The sequence below is a fragment of the Chelmon rostratus genome, chromosome 18, assembly GCF_017976325.1.
Source record: "Chelmon rostratus isolate fCheRos1 chromosome 18, fCheRos1.pri, whole genome shotgun sequence".
In the NCBI taxonomy this organism is placed as follows: Eukaryota; Metazoa; Chordata; class Actinopteri; order Chaetodontiformes; family Chaetodontidae; genus Chelmon; species Chelmon rostratus.
Window position 1 is genome coordinate 2,373,959 of NC_055675.1, and position 15,470 is coordinate 2,389,428.

The 15,470-nt window shown below is 45.0% G+C and overlaps 1 protein-coding gene across 2 annotated transcripts in view; it reads left to right on the forward strand.

Moving 5' to 3' along the window:
• The first annotated feature begins 817 nt into the window (after nucleotides 1–817).
• The window catches only part of LOC121621933 (heparan sulfate glucosamine 3-O-sulfotransferase 5), an 88,119-nt gene continuing 73,466 nt past the window's right edge, over nucleotides 818–15,470 (forward strand). Inside the window, exon 1 of one of the 2 annotated variants that reach the window (XM_041958671.1) lies at nucleotides 818–890. The gene's annotated coding sequence lies outside the window, so the exon portion shown is untranslated. Of the gene's footprint in view, nucleotides 891–11,400; nucleotides 11,756–15,470 lie in introns of those variants that run through there. The other variant, XM_041958669.1, reaches the window with a different exon arrangement.

Genomic DNA, 15,470 nt, shown 5'->3' on the forward strand with positions numbered 1-15,470 from the left:
CACGCAGCTAAGTCAGGTATAATGGGTCTGCAAACTGGGATGGATGTTTACAACACCCAGTCTGGGGAATCATTTTATTATTCACCTTTGGTTTTGCTTGTTTACAGCCTGACTGATTGTGGTGAGTAGAGTGTTATTGTAATGGCCTGAGCTTTGAAGGTAAAATCAACTAGTACTACTCCACCGCTTTAGCTTTGCACTTGGATGGACAGTTAAAGAAGGTCCACATCAATGCAGCAGAATCAGAGATATTGCTTTTATTCCATGCATTCGTCCTCCTTTTCAAAGTCTGGTGTTAACCACAAGCTTACATTACCCACAATACTACTAGATCACCAGTTCAGATTAATGTTATGCTTGTGCAGGCTAGTGTACCTGCACTATCATAACACACCTCAGGAGATAAAATGGTAAAGAATGTTGATTTCCTCAATACTTGCCACAAAAACAATATGACATAAATATCATACAGCAGGTGCAGTTAGCAGTGTGGAATTGTGGCATGTATCTAAACTCTGACTTGAACAAATATTGATACAATGTCTTTGAAAATTAATGGAAAAGTAACTTTTCATTACAAAACTTTGAATTTCTGTTTGTCTCATATCAATGACACAACTGATGCACACCTTCAGTATAGGTTTTAGCTCAATCCCTGACGTTTGTGCCCCCTCCACTCAGAAGTAAGGTTTTGTTTTCTCGTTCCTTCCTTGCATGTTGTGAGCAGCACTGTGCAGAATGATGCAATGCTGATTTAAGCTCACCTTAAATCTTGTGTAGGAGCCGAGCTCTAATAAGCTACTGACCCACGTGTGATGTGGAAACGTGAAGCCTCCAGGTCACAAACACTGAGAACGGACTTTTCAGTAAAGTAGGAACCATCTTCTGTGGTAATTAAACTTTTGAATTTGAAACTTGAATGTGCTGTAATTGTACATCCCAACGTCACTAAACTAATCACCACTCACTGTTGTTCTCTTTTCTTGTTATTCAAAATGATCACTTGATTTCCTTGTTTGCAAGCATTTACAAGGTTTAAGTGAGTTTAAGTGCAAATTTACAAGTCGCACATTTTCCTGATTTCACCACTTTTCATGCATCAGGCAATAATGTTCTCCTTAAAGCTGCTGGAATTCATTTGGATTTAAATTTTGGTGTCAGCTCCTCAGAACAAAGGAGCAAAAAATGTGACGTGAGGTGAGGGAAAACTTTTCCTAAAAAGTTGCCTCAATAAACCATAATGCATTGCAATCACAATTGCTGGAGCATTTCGAGTGAGTGCTGCAGCTGTAATCACGGATACACGCCAGTTCTCTCATCCATCATAATGGCTGAATTTTACATACATGCAAAACTCTGCAGTTGTTAGAAGGCGCAAAAAAGGCAGATTTAAATTTACACAAAGTGTACTTGAGCACAAAGAAACACCTGAACACCACAGACTGACGAAAGGTAAGGATCTTTAGAGGGTTTTCCATCCTCCAATGTGCATATAATGATGAAGGGGACATTAGAGGCCGGGATGCAGGGGGTGATCAGCATGCTCCTGTCTCCTGGAGGAGCTGACATCAAGCAGGTGGGAGAAAGGGCACCTCTTCCCACATGATTGAGGTGAGGCAGGGCGGTCATTGGACATGAATGTCATGTATGAGAGATCAATGGAGTGACAGGAGCCAGCGGAGAGGCACGGCACGCTGACAGCTCCGCCATGAATATTTACAGGCTCGCCTCTCTCCGTGTCTGCGGGAGCCCAGCACACCCTCTCCTCTTAGAGTTTGACACATGCAGCCTCTGATGTATGCCGGTGTCAGAATGTGTGTTTTTCACAGATAGTTTAAACAACAGACTGGTAGAAATCATTTAAAGGATTTGGCTGCTCTCAGTTAAAAACTTAGAATTTTCTATCATTTTAGGATTTTCTATGAATGAGCCGTGAACAAAACCATAAAAGCCGACAACACAACTATAAAAATCTGACATTTCCGCTAACACAGTTTCTATGAGTTTTTGTCCTACTCGTCTCCAAATGTCACGTCCTTAATCTGATAAGCACCGTATGAAAATGAGAAGAATGTGTGGATGCAATCGAGGGGCTGGCTGCACTGTTCATATTCTCTCCTTGATATTGTCATGGTGCACAGCAGCTTCCAAATTCCCTGATTCTGGATTTGGAATACGCAACCAGGAATTGTTTTGCTACGTCACCTGTGAGCTGGGATGTATCACAAATACATCTCCTCATGAAGTACACATACATGGCTAACATTAAAAACCATCAGCCACCGTCAGCTGGTGGTTATACCAGACAGAGAGAAGCTGCAGGGGCAAAACCCCACAGTGTACTGAAATGACTGAGGGAGTGTTTCATCTATGGACTCAGGTTTTCATTTATAAGAGTGGTTGTGGTTCAGGTTAGGGACAGACTGAGGTTCAGTTACATGAGAGAAGCATGGAGCAGAAAGCTAGAGTTAGGTGGCCGAGGGCTAATGATAGCAAAGAGTGGGAGGCAGTTGATAGAGATTTATCAGTCATATTAAGCAGGCTTAGAGGAGATGTAGTGGAGAAATTGGATAAAATTGGAGATGTGATCTACTCCTATGGTCGAGAGAGATTTGGCGTGCTTGTCAAAAGGAAAGGCGAGAGGGTGCAGGTCGGCAAGTCTAGGCGGCAAAGAGAAATAGAGAAGTTAGTAAAGGAAAGGAGGCAGTTAAGAAAGCAGTGGAGGAAGGCGACAGAAGAAGAAAGGGAGGGCATTAAGGTGTTGCAGGAGGAACTGAGAAGCAGGTTAGCAGTACTCAGAAGGGCAGAACACCTTAGGGAGAAGAGAAAGAAGAAGGAACGTGCAAGGTCAGCATTTTTTAGGAACCCCTTTAATTTTGTGAAAGGCTTGTTTAATCAAGAAAAAGGAGGGCAACTTAAGGCAACGAAATCAGAGATTGAACAGTATTTGAAGTCGACGTATTCAGATTCAAAGGAGAATAGGAACATAGGTCTTCCACCTGACATGCCACCATTAGGGGAAGTGGAGCAGGAGATGGATGTGAGCCCACCTAGGTGGAGAGAAGTGGTGGAGGTGGTTAGGCGTGCAAAGGCTTCTTCGGCCCCAGGGCCTAATGGAGTCCCCTACCGTGTCTATAAGAGTGCACCTGGCATCTTAAGGACACTATGGAGATACCTGAGAATAGTTTGGGAGAAACAAAGTATTCCAAGAGCATGGCGCAGGGCAGGAGGTGTCTTCATCCCTAAGGAGAAGGAGTCATCGGACCTTAGCCAGTTTCGGATGATTTCTCTCCTAAATGTTGAGGGAAAGATTTTCTTTAGTATCGTAGCACAGAGGCTGGCTAAATACTTAGAAAGGAATGGTATGATAGATACGACAGTGCAAAAAGCAGGGATACCAGGATTTGCGGGATGCTTAGAGCATACTAGCATGATTTGGCATCAGATTCAGACAGCTAAGAGGGAGAAAAGAGACTTGAATGTTGTATTTTTAGATCTGGCTAATGCGTTTGGGTCAGTGCCACATAACCTTATTTGGAGTTCCTTTGACTACTTTAAAGTGCCGGAGATAGTTGTTAACTTGGTGAAAGCATATTTCCAAGACATCAGACTGTGTGCAAGTATCGCAGAGCTCACAACAGGCTGGCAAAGATTGGAGGTTGGTATTATGGCAGGATGTACAGTGTCCCCGCTAGCTTTCACAATGGCTATGGAGGTAATTATTAGGGCTTCCAAGTGGGTCGTAGGTGGAGAGAGACGGCAGAATGGAATGCGTCTTCCACCAATTAGGGCTTATATGGATGATATGACACTGCTAACTTCAACAGTGCCATGTACAAGGAGGTTGTTAGATAAAGTCAATCAGAATCTCAAGTGGGCTAGTATGAAGATTAAGCCTAGTAAGTCAAGGAGTATTTCAATATACAGAGGGAAAGTAAGTGATAGAAAGTTCGCTATAGATGGTGAGGAAATCCCAACAATTAGGGAGAAATCAGTTAAGAGTCTAGGACGGTGGTACAATGTGGACCTGAATGATGTTGAACAGGTTGTGCAATTTAGAAAGGATGTTGCAGAAGGGCTGGAGAGAATAGATAAATCAGGGCTCCCAGGAAAACTGAGGTTGTGGTGCTTGCAGTTTGGCTTGTATCCTAGGTTAATGTGGCCAATGTCAGTATATGAAGTCCCATTATCTGTAGCAGAGAGAATGGAAAGGCTAGTTAGCTCTTATATTAGAAAATGGTTGGGTGCTCCCAGGTGCTTAAGCAATGTAGCTTTGTATGGGAAAGGAATGCTTCAGCTGCCAGTATCCAGTCTAACAGAGGAGTTTAAATGCACTAAGGTTAGGACAGAACTTTTATTATCTGGGAGTAAGGACATGTTAGTTAGCAATGTGGTTCCGAATCCTTCTGGGGGGAGGAAATGGAACCCAAGGGCAGCAGTGCAGGAGGCAGAGGCAGCTCTTAGGCATGCAGAAATAGTAGGAAATGTTCAATTTGGCCGGGGAGGCTTGGGGCTTGGCCCAGGCAAACCAGTGTGGAATAAAGCAGGTCTAAAGGAGAAAAGAAAGCTTGTAGTGGAACAGGTGCGTAGGCAGGAGGAGTTGTTAAGGGGGGCAAAAGCAGTTGGTCAAGCCAAACAGGGACAATGGTTGAATTGGGAAGGTGTTGAGAAGAGGAAACTTAGTTGGAGGGACCTGTGGAATATGGAGGAAGGCCGTATTAAATTTCTGATAGGGGCGACATACGATGTGTTGCCAACCCCGCAGAACCTAAGTCTCTGGGTACAGGGCGATCAATCGTGCCCACTCTGCTCAGGTACAGCAAGTTTAAAGCACATTTTGTCAGGTTGTAGAATTAGCTTATCACAAGGCCGGTATACATGGCGGCATAATCAGGTGCTGAGAAGCTTAGCCGCAGGCATTGAGGAGAGAAGGAAGCAGGTGAATACTGGAAGTTCTAGAAAGGAGAGGTTAGATGTGCAGTTTGTTCGAGAGGGGGAGAAAAATAGAGCTGCTAAGTCAGGGAGAAAGCAGGTAGGTGGCTGCCTGGTAGGGGCTGATGATTGGCAAATGCAGGTCGACTTGGGAGGAAAGCTAGTTGTGCCCCAGGAAATAGTTTATAGTAATCTGAGGCCGGACATTGTCTTATGGTCCATGAGTAAAAAGGCTGTGTATTTTATTGAGTTAACAGTCCCTTGGGAAAATTCAGTGGAGGCAGCTTATGAAAGGAAGAAGACTAAGTATGCAGATTTAAAGACAGAATCTGAGCAGAGGGGATGGAAGACCAGGGTCTGTCCGGTTGAAGTGGGGTGTAGAGGTTTTGTTGCAGGGTCAGCTGTTTCACTGTTGAGGGAGCTGGGAGTGCATGGGCAAAATTTAAGGAAGACAGTGAGGGAGATGTCAGATGAGGCTGCTAGGTCTAGTCAGTGGATATGGATCAGGAGAAATAATAGTAGTTGGGGGGTGAAATAGGGACGGTGAGGGGGGGGGCAGAGGACATGCATGCCTAACCCGGCAAGAGAAGAGGTTAAAGTCTGAACAAGACACCTCTCCTCTGCTCTGCTTTCCCCGCCCCATCTTCTCGCTCTGCCAATAGGAAGAGAACCAGGAAGTTTAGATAAGGTGGGGGTGTGGCCAGCTAGAGTCTCTCTTTGGGACCATGCGGCCTGTTCAGGTGAGTTTGCGTGGTAAGATACAGAGTTGGCTTGTTTTTTGATCTTTTTGGTTGTTTTCCTGTTTTGTTTGCTTCTTGAAGGAAATGTTAGGGTTTGGTTTCCTGCTCTGTTTGCTTTTTGAAGGAAATGGTAGGGTTTGCTGCTTCTTGAAGGAAATGTTAGAAGAGGCTGTTAAATCTAGTCTGTGGTTTAGGCCTCCACCTCCAGCACCCTCTAAATTTTCCACCCCCTACCCGAACAAGGGTCTGTATCCAATCCCTACTTCCATCTTTTGACTCTACCTCTTTATTTTCTATCCCCTACCCGAACCAGGGTTTGTATTCCCACCCTGCTTTTTCTTGGTGCAGTTGGTGAGAGGCAGGGGTAGATGATGGTAGTGTGGCAATCGGCAGTTACATGTGGCATCTAGGCCTGTGGTAGCATTGTAGCAGCTAACAATAGCTAAAGCGGTGAGAGTATGATAGTATCTTAGCAGTTAGTATTGGTAGCTAGCAATTAACATTAACAGTATAGGTGAATCTAGCTTTATTGTCTTCTTCTGTTCCTCTTAGCAGGTAGCGGTTAGCACGTAACATTAGCTAAATGGTAGCATCGGAACTGTATTGTCTTCTTCTGTTCTTCCTAGCGGTTAGCATTAGCATTAGCAATAGTTAAATGGTAGCATCGGTACTGGCCACTACCTGGAGCATCTCTGGGTCAGTTGAACGTGGCGGTGCTGTTTGGATTGTGTAGGAGCAGTGTGAACTGGCACTAGGGGGGGTGACTCTGGGACGCCGGAGTTCACTGCCTAACCTCCTGGAGGTGTAGTGGGACTAAGTAGGCGAAACACTGTTGAAGGGAGGTTTCCACCTGATGACCCCCAGAGACGTGTTAGGAATCACTGCTCTTTGGCAGGTATAGAGGCAGATTAGAGCTCCAAGGTTCTTCACTGAGAATGAATCCTCTTTTTGAGCACAAGTATCTTGTGTTTAAATTAACATGTTAACTTCCCCATCCTGTCTCATGCTTTAAGTCCCTGTAGACTCTTTGTCTGTTTCAAACCCAGACAATGAACTTTCCCCAACCTTAACTAAGTGTTGTAACCTCAAAAACCTTTAATAAAGGCATCATTACGACGAGCTGATATTGGGTTGCAAGATCGGATATTTTGGTGGAAAACAACATATGCTGTCAGTGAACATTCAGTATCAACATTTTGAGACTTGTCAAATGTGTTAATTAACAATATTTCTTCATTATGTTGATAAAAAAAACGTAATCTGCGTTGCATTACGTTTCTTTCACAGCATATTTGCTGCTGAAGAAAATTATTAGTGTATAAATGTAATTGTTTGGCATGCAAACTGCACTCTCAGCATTTTCATCAGCAGCAGGCAGCTGTTTTCAGCAGAAAAACACTACCTACCCAGCACCAAACAATAGACAGACAAAGCCGGCAATTAGCTGATGAATAAAGTGATGAAGTGAGCCAGTGAAGACAAAAGCAGAGCTCAAATGAAAGTATTATTAGACTTATATTAGACTTACATTCATCAGGTGGATGGAAGCATGACTCCAGCTGAATACTAATGCTGCTGTGTCTGCTGGAGGTGTAAATAGGCAACTGTACGCAAACCAAAACACCTAAAAATAGAACTCCACTGATTTACCATTGCACTATAGCACTGACTCATGATGGATAGTTAAGAAAACGGATCAAAGTAGACGTGGCAGAAGCAGAGATATAGTTTTTATTCCATGCATTCCTCTTCCCTGTCAAAACCTGGTGCTTACAATAATAAAAACCCAACTTGACTGGCCACAGTTTGGTTGGAGATTTGAGTGTGTTCTGCCAGTAGCGGCTAATGTAGCCTGGAGCCACTAGCCTGCAGCCGAGATGAAGGGCTTCTGCAGTTTTTTTTTTCTCATTTTCAAAGAACTAAAGGCTTTAGATGGCTATGTAGTCATAATGTCTTACAGCTGTAAACAGACTTAAATGGGTAAGATTTGTGGAGTTCTCCTTTAAAGTGATAATATCTCAATGTTGCGTTCACAGCTGTTCGCTGCCCTCAAGTGGCCAAAAAATGAATGACTATTGTTTTAACTTAAAATGTTTTGATCAATTAAGCAAAAATATATAGATTCCTTGTAACGCTCTGAAAACGTTAGCCTCGCTTTTCCACTTTCCATAAGAAAATGCGCGTTTCCATTCTGTAGACTTACCGTACACCGTATGTGCTCGTATACGTTTATCACATGCAATTAGCAGACACTTGCAGTAAAGACCTTATGCAGTTACAGTGTCAGGATTTCAAATTTTGACAGATTTTTTTCACACAGGTTGTTTTGTTGAGTACATAAGTACCTTGCTCTCCTCTCGTGAAGCGGCCCTCATCTGAAATTGGAGCACTCGTTCAAAATGAGCCCCACGTCTGAGCAGTGCGTGCGAGCGGGACGGGCCTCTTCACTGAAGACTTGACTATTAGCCCATTTCACATAAGAAGTCTCCTTCCTAATTTGAAGTGATTCTTAGCGGAGGAGGTGAGCTCGAGAGCTTCGCTGTAGAGCCACTCAGCGAAGAGATCAAAGCGCCAACTCCCAACTGGATTAATGGGCCGCTCTCAGGGTGATTACACCGCACACACTCAGGTATACACGCAGCGCCCTCCACGTGAAGTGGATTTCTTCATCCTGTTTTGAAGGGATTATAGCCCCCCACCCACACTTTGACGGCAAACAAAAACAGGAGACTACATCCGTGCCGTTCGGCTCGGCTCATCTCAACCTTGAGAGGCTGGTTTTAGTTGGAGGCAAATGAGGCAGGTATGAGGAGAAAGTGAAATATGGAACATGCATCATCCCTAATGTGGTGATATATTATACAGCAGTATTTGGTAATGGCGTGTATTCATAGTGTCAATGGCTCTGTTAAAGTGACAGGAGTTATCCTGCTAAATTATGGCTCTAATCATGATCCCTGCCATCAGTAAAGCTTCACTCTAATATCACTAATGGCCAGTATGGTAATTGTAGCACATTAAATGTCTAAGGACCCACATGATGTCTTTCAGAAAATTTATGACAATGTTTTGGTTTATGGCTTTTCACACGTTCTTGTCCAACTTTAGTCATTTCCATAATTGTGTTTGACACACTCTGACTTAATGTGATGCATTAGAGAATGGCACAAACAGATACTGTGTATCTATTAAAAAGCTTAACTGCTTGTTTCTAGATGTGCCAGCGCCGCTGTAAGCTCAGCGTTCACACATAAAAGCCGGATCAGGTGAATAATTTATGATTCTCATCCCTCTCTGTGAAAGCATAACACACTCTGAGTCCGGTCAGAAAAAGGGGGAAAATCATTCCGTCGCTGAGGAAAATTGTGAGCCGGGCCTAAATTGTGCATTAGTGAAATTTGAATGCGGAGTTGCATAACGTGGAAGCGTCTCTGCAGAGGCCGAACACGCTCGTCCACTGGTGTTCCCCGGCGCAGGAAGAGGCCAGCCAAGTTGTCTTACGCATGACAGCTTCAATCTGCTGTGGGATGGCTGAATAATTCAAAGTTCTTACGCAGGACCATCTGGCAGCCAAAAGCAGGCACACGAGACACCCGCCTTCCTCACATAGCTTTTGTAAAGTGAGTGTGGGATGAGGCAGCAGGGGCCGTGCACAGGCAGACTGAGCTGCTTACCAGCAAATTGAAATGTGCTGTGTCAGACTGATGACTTATTTGGGAGGATATAGGCAATCAGAGCGGGAGCTCAAATATTGTTGATATAACATAAAGTCCATTTCACTCCACACTCAGGCTGTATATCAGCTGCAGCGCCAAATCTCTTCCTGCCGCTTACACACACACACACACACACACTATCTGGTCAGGAGCTTGTTTGACTGTTGACATGATGATTTCCACATCTCAAAACTGCTTCGGTCTGTCTTTCTTTCTTTTTTAAATGGATTCTTAATTATTTTTCCAGCAAAAGCATATGGATACGGCAATGTGGCTGCAAAACCGTTTATTAATACCGTGTTGTTGAATAGCCACATCACAAATATTAATCATTCCCCTTCTGCCGAGCTCCATCCCAATCCAGTTCACTTTAACATAAGTGACAATAAGCAGCAATAAGGGAATGAGGAAGAAAAACTCAGCATCTACAGATACATGTTTAAATGTTCACTTACGTATGCATGAGCGCATGCACACATGGTCGAGCTTATGCATGCATGCATGCAAGCATCCAAAACGATTTCCATGTGTGCACACACATTCATACGTGTCTTCTCGTCATTGACAGGCTCAAGAGAAGCAAATTCCTCTCCCGTACCATAAAGAGCAAATAAAGCTGCTACCATCAGTGTTTTATATTAGATTAGACCAAGTGACCACGTGGATGCGCACGGCATCGTTCATGTTAAGCAAGTGTTTTAGCATCTTTAGCATCTTCCAGCTCGTTGCTTTTTGGTTTTTCACTGCAGCTGTTTTGGTTCGCTCTCGGCAGCCTGGTTTCCAGCAGCAGGAAGCAGGAAGCAGGCTGGAGAGAAAAAGCTCTGATGAATCCACTCTGCTCTGCCTGCTCAGCACCTGAACATGGTGGAATGGTTAGTATGTAGCGAGAGCCAGATATTTCTCTCAGGAGTTGGTGGAGACCAAAGCAGAGCTAAAAGGTGAGAGCATTCTGGACTTGCTAGATGTTTAAATGACAACTATTAATAATCAACTATATAAGGTGATAATATGTTGATGTTGTGTTAACAGGATGTTGCGTTGCCCTCATGTGGTAAAAAAAAACAGCAGCAGGAAGTCTAGCTGACCTCCAGCTGTCTAACTTGTCAGCTGGAGGCAGTTGTGTAGAGTTGTTTGTCCTGGGTGCATCAGTACGCTGTGACATCACTGCAGGGCGTGGCTCAGCGTGTAATAAACCCTCCAATCCACTAGAGGATAGCATCAGTGTCAGGGTTTGCCCAAACTATGGCTGCCACCTGAAATGTTTTTGAGCAAGCTTCACGTTGACAGTTTAACTGCATATTTATTATCGCTGACTTCACTACGGAATAAGAAGGTGCGGTTTTCACGCCTCTGTGATGCAACCAGGATGGACCAGCGTGATGCCAGCTCACCAAGTCTCTCAAGTTTACTGTTATTGGATCATTTCAGCCCTTCCGACCTTCAAAATAATTCAAAACTAGTCGGCACTGATTCATTCTGAGGGGTCACAAGCTGAAGGCAGACTGGGAGCCTCTTGTTTTGGTCTCCTTTCTGTCATGTAGCTGAAACCCAGTCGCGTAATTCCAGCAAGTATTCATTCCTTCATTTCTTGCCGAACTTCTCTTTTCAGCTGCATAAACTGGGTCATCTTTAAATTCTCTCCAGCTGGTTCAACAGTCAGCAGCCAGGCTTTTAACTCACACTGCTGGCTTGGAATTGATGCTAATATCTTCTCATCTGCGAAGACACGGAATCCCAAAAAAAAAAAAAATATATATGTTATCTGTCCTCAAAATTATAATCACCTGTAATATCTGCAGTAAATCACCATGAGTTGTAGGAAACCTGCAGACTGTGGCTCTGCTGTCGCTGACGTACTTTTCGAAACTTTTTTAACGCTCTCACACTGGGCTGAGCATCTTTGCGCATCCGCCCTTCCTCCCTCCTCCTCCTCCTCCTCCCTCCTCCTCCTCCTCCTTCAGGAACACGCCCCAGCTCCCCCCGCGCGGCCGTCTCCAGTCAGCAGCACTACACCGAGCTCCACACACCGATCCGCGGGGTGCTGGAGCGGGGCGCTCCGCTGGAAGTGGACTTCAGAGAGCCTTGCTCAGAGGAGAGGTAACGGTGCCGCCGCGACAGGACGCCAGCTGAGTGCTTCCTCCTGCATGCTCCGTGCGCACCTGGCCGTCCGAGCGCGCGCGCTGCACACGGAGCGGATCACCCGGATCGGAGTCCTCTTCACCTCCGCACCTGCCGCCGATTGTCCCGGTAAACCCGAACCCGCACGCCTCGGAGGGAGATGCGGAGAGGCTCTCTGACTTGCGCTGCTCCCTCCTGAGCGCCTGGCTGGAAGCGTAGCCGCCGTGTCCCGAGGAGGATGCCGAACAGGTAGAAGCCCAGCCGTCTTTCCCCTACTTTTGTTTTTCAACATGAGCTCTCTCTCTCTCATGCACAATGCTGAGGATTAAATGTAACCAGTGCTGTAGACCATGAGTTTACAGTGACCTTATGGCACTCTGTGGTGTGTTCTTTGTAGAAGATCAGTAGATCATTTCTGCACTGGCTCGACATTCTGCACTTTTTTAGCCTTAATCTTTTTTATTTCTGTCTCTTTCACATGAATGATCAAGTTGTAGCTACAGTGCAACAAACTTGACTGCTGTGCTGCTGCAGCAGCTCAGTGATCAAACATCACCCCTTTGTCAAAGACACAAGGATCTTGCATGTGCATGCCTGAGCGCAGAGCAAACTGAAACACTGTTGAATTGTTTCTCTGCATCCTGAACTTGCCTCCAGATTTGGACTTTGATTTAGATTTCAGCGCAGTCAGTTCCTGTTCAAGCACTGGCACCGCTGCTCTCTGACTCTTTGTGTCGTGGAAGGTGGAGTGCATTCGTTCAGTGGTCTGGTGGACACATTCAGCGCCTCACCATGCAACATTTCCTACTTTCCCCTTGTGTTTGTGTCAGTGAGCTATCAGCCTCGTCTCGGGAGAGTTATTGTTGTCTCAGGCGACAGGTGCTATTTTCAGTGCTGCTGCATGTCATCATTCCTCTGCATTAACTCTCTAATAGGGCTTTTGTTATTAGTTAAGTGCCTTAAGCTCCGTGTGGCAGCCTGTGAGAATGAGAATGAAAAGAATTGTGAGTGTAGAAGTGCAGAGCAATGAGTGGTAGGTGTGTTGGATACTGCTTTGGTTTGAAAAAACAGTACGAGGCTGTAAGCTCCTCAAAATACTTGGTTATCCCAGCTCTGCACTGTATCTACCATATTTCAGGCTTGAACATGCCCCGTTGGCACCAGCGGACTCCGCACTACCCAACAGCGAGAGTGCTCTGAATAAAAAGAATCAACAGGGAACAAAGGCTTAAATAACAGCAGTCCCTGCCAGTGCAATCATTTCCCTCGCACCTCCAGTCCCTCTTTAAATGATCGTGATCCTCCCCTAACCTTCATCAAGCATTTTTGGTTTAATAATGGTAATCGAACCTTAATCATAGAAGAAAACACAGGAAATGCTCGTGACTAATCTTTGAAAACTTGATGTGCATTTTTAAAGGCACTGAGCGGTGCTGTGGCCAGGATTCCAGAAATAAAGAGGTCATGAGCTCTTTCAGGGAAATTAGAAGAACCATTTAATCTGAGAAATTAGTGGGAAATTGTGGCCCTGTAACATAAAGCGTAAGAGTTTTATTCAGGGGTGTGCTGAAGGGACTGTATCCTCACTGACCAGTGCATCAGCAAGCCCTGTGCATGTTGGTGCACGGCGGCTGTGGCACATTTTTGAGGGTGGGAAACGGTAAATGTACTGAACGTATGGAGTTATGGTCCTCTCCTTTGATGTCCTCAGCTCGAAGTGTAAGGGAGCCACTCAATAGGAGTAAACATATTTGGCCAGAGGAGAGTAATAGCACAGAAAAGCAGCATATATTCACTTTAAATTGTCCAAATGCAACCAAAACACCCATGGAAGAAGGGACACTGTGTCCAGTGGTGAGAGTGAGACTCTGTTATCTGAGCTGGAAGTTATCCATCTGACAGAGTGATGCGTTCATGATAAAATGGTAGCATAACCATAATGTTGTGTCTGCATGTTTGTGTGTTTGGGATCTTTTTATAAAGTCTCAACTAAGTCAGCATCTGAGCTCTACACAGGTTTAAATCCTCTTGATATAGATCATACTGATTAGGTATGAAGATTAGGGGTGTAACTCTAAGCTGCTATCTGGGTCTCTTCTATCACAGAAACATCAGTCTTCCTGTCTGCACTCTGTATTCTGTTCTGCTGGAGGAAAGCTGCGTTACTGTCAGTGGTCCCAACGGAAATCAAATTCCACCAAGAGTGAACAAAAAAATGATGTGAATTTAAGAAATAAACGAGGAAGCTGATGAGGAAAATGTGGAACTCTCCCTTGCTTCATTCATATTGCACTTTTGAGACAGTCCCTAACTCCAGCTCCTCAGTCTCTTCTCTTCTTTTCTCAGTCGCTCACAGCACCAGGCTTCAATATTAGATCATGAGGAAAACACAACCAGTGTGGACCATCATTCAAGCTGTATTACACACTGCACAGCTCATCTGCTGAAAAGAGAGGAAAAGTTATTGAGGGTGAGGGTGGCTGAATGTCTGCCGATTGAACGCCCGTGTTTTCAGCTTTACCTGTCCATTCAAAGCACATTTGCTTTGCATATATGAATAATTATTCATATTTTTGCTGCGCATTTACACACAGGCAGCCACACCCATTACTAAATTAAGTCATTGATTTTATTTATTTATTTTGACCTTAAAGTAGCCACATATGAATATATTGAACCTATAAATTCTGGTTTCAGCCTAATAACCCTCCTCCTCTCAGCTGCAAAAACCCCTGAATTAACAAAGAAAATACAGAGGTCATGACCCCAGGCTCCTCGATAGTAGCAATGGCTGGTTTTGTGGTTTAGCTCAGAAGAATTGTACAATCCATGTTTAGTCCCAGTTAATCCCGTTAGCAATGTTTCACCTCAACCTAAAGGCACGTCCGCCCACAGTGCACCACAGCATGGAGTGTGGCTCTCATCAGAGGGTAACAGTGGAGGCATGGGTAGTTGCTGAAGGTCTAATTTGAGCTATCAGAGGTCATGATGTTAGCAGCAGCCAGGACTGCATATTGTCCTGTTCCTCTTAATGACTCCTGTGGGCAGGGCGGCGGCGGACATTGAGGAAGGGCCTGAAAGTGTTCTCCGGTGACCTTCCGGGGGTAACAAATGGAGTGCAGACAAAACAGCCGAGCCCGGCCCGAGAGGCTGCCAACTCCTGTAAAACTGAAAAGAAAAGAGAGCAGGACCGTGTTAGCCTATCAGTCTGGTTTTACAGCAGCCCGTCCAGCGTGTCAATCCGGCCGCTCCCTCACGCCCCAGCCAGTTATTACATTTCACTCACGTTCGCCTTTGCAGAAGCGCTAATTGAATGCATCCAATATTCAGGCAAAGACCGACCTACTGTACCAACACGACCTTGGTTACCGGTTCCCGATAACTTGAGCAAGCGAGACACTTCAGTGGAAGTGAGGCCCCGTGGCGTGCTGCGTCATCACTCCAGATTCCTGATGGTCAACCTGCCTCATCCAATTTACAAAGACGTGTTTATGGTAGCTACAACGCGGATTAATTTCTGGCTTAGCAAGCAATTATGGAGGCAGGAGGAGGCAGACGCACAGAGGAGGAGGGTGACTCTGTGGGATTGAAATCTGAGGATGGTGCAGAAATTCGTCAGCCCTCCACGCTGACGCCCTTATCCAAGCCATCTTCTCTCAGGACGGTGATATATGACGAAGGTGACCGTAATCATTATTCACAGACTGGTCTTCTGCTCCTTTTCCCTGGCATGCCTTCTCCTGGGTCTGATCAGTTGTGTTCTATTATCTGGCAGTAATGATTTGTGGAGGTCTGTGGTGCTGTAGCATCTGAAGGACGGCGCGTTGCGGAGCCTTCCAAAACAATATCATAACCCGCATCCATTAGCCATATGGGTTCCATTCCCCAGATTTGCTTGATGCAATTTCAGTGTGCTCCCACAGTGGAGCCACAGTGCGAGCATGAGATTCATTTAATTAGATGA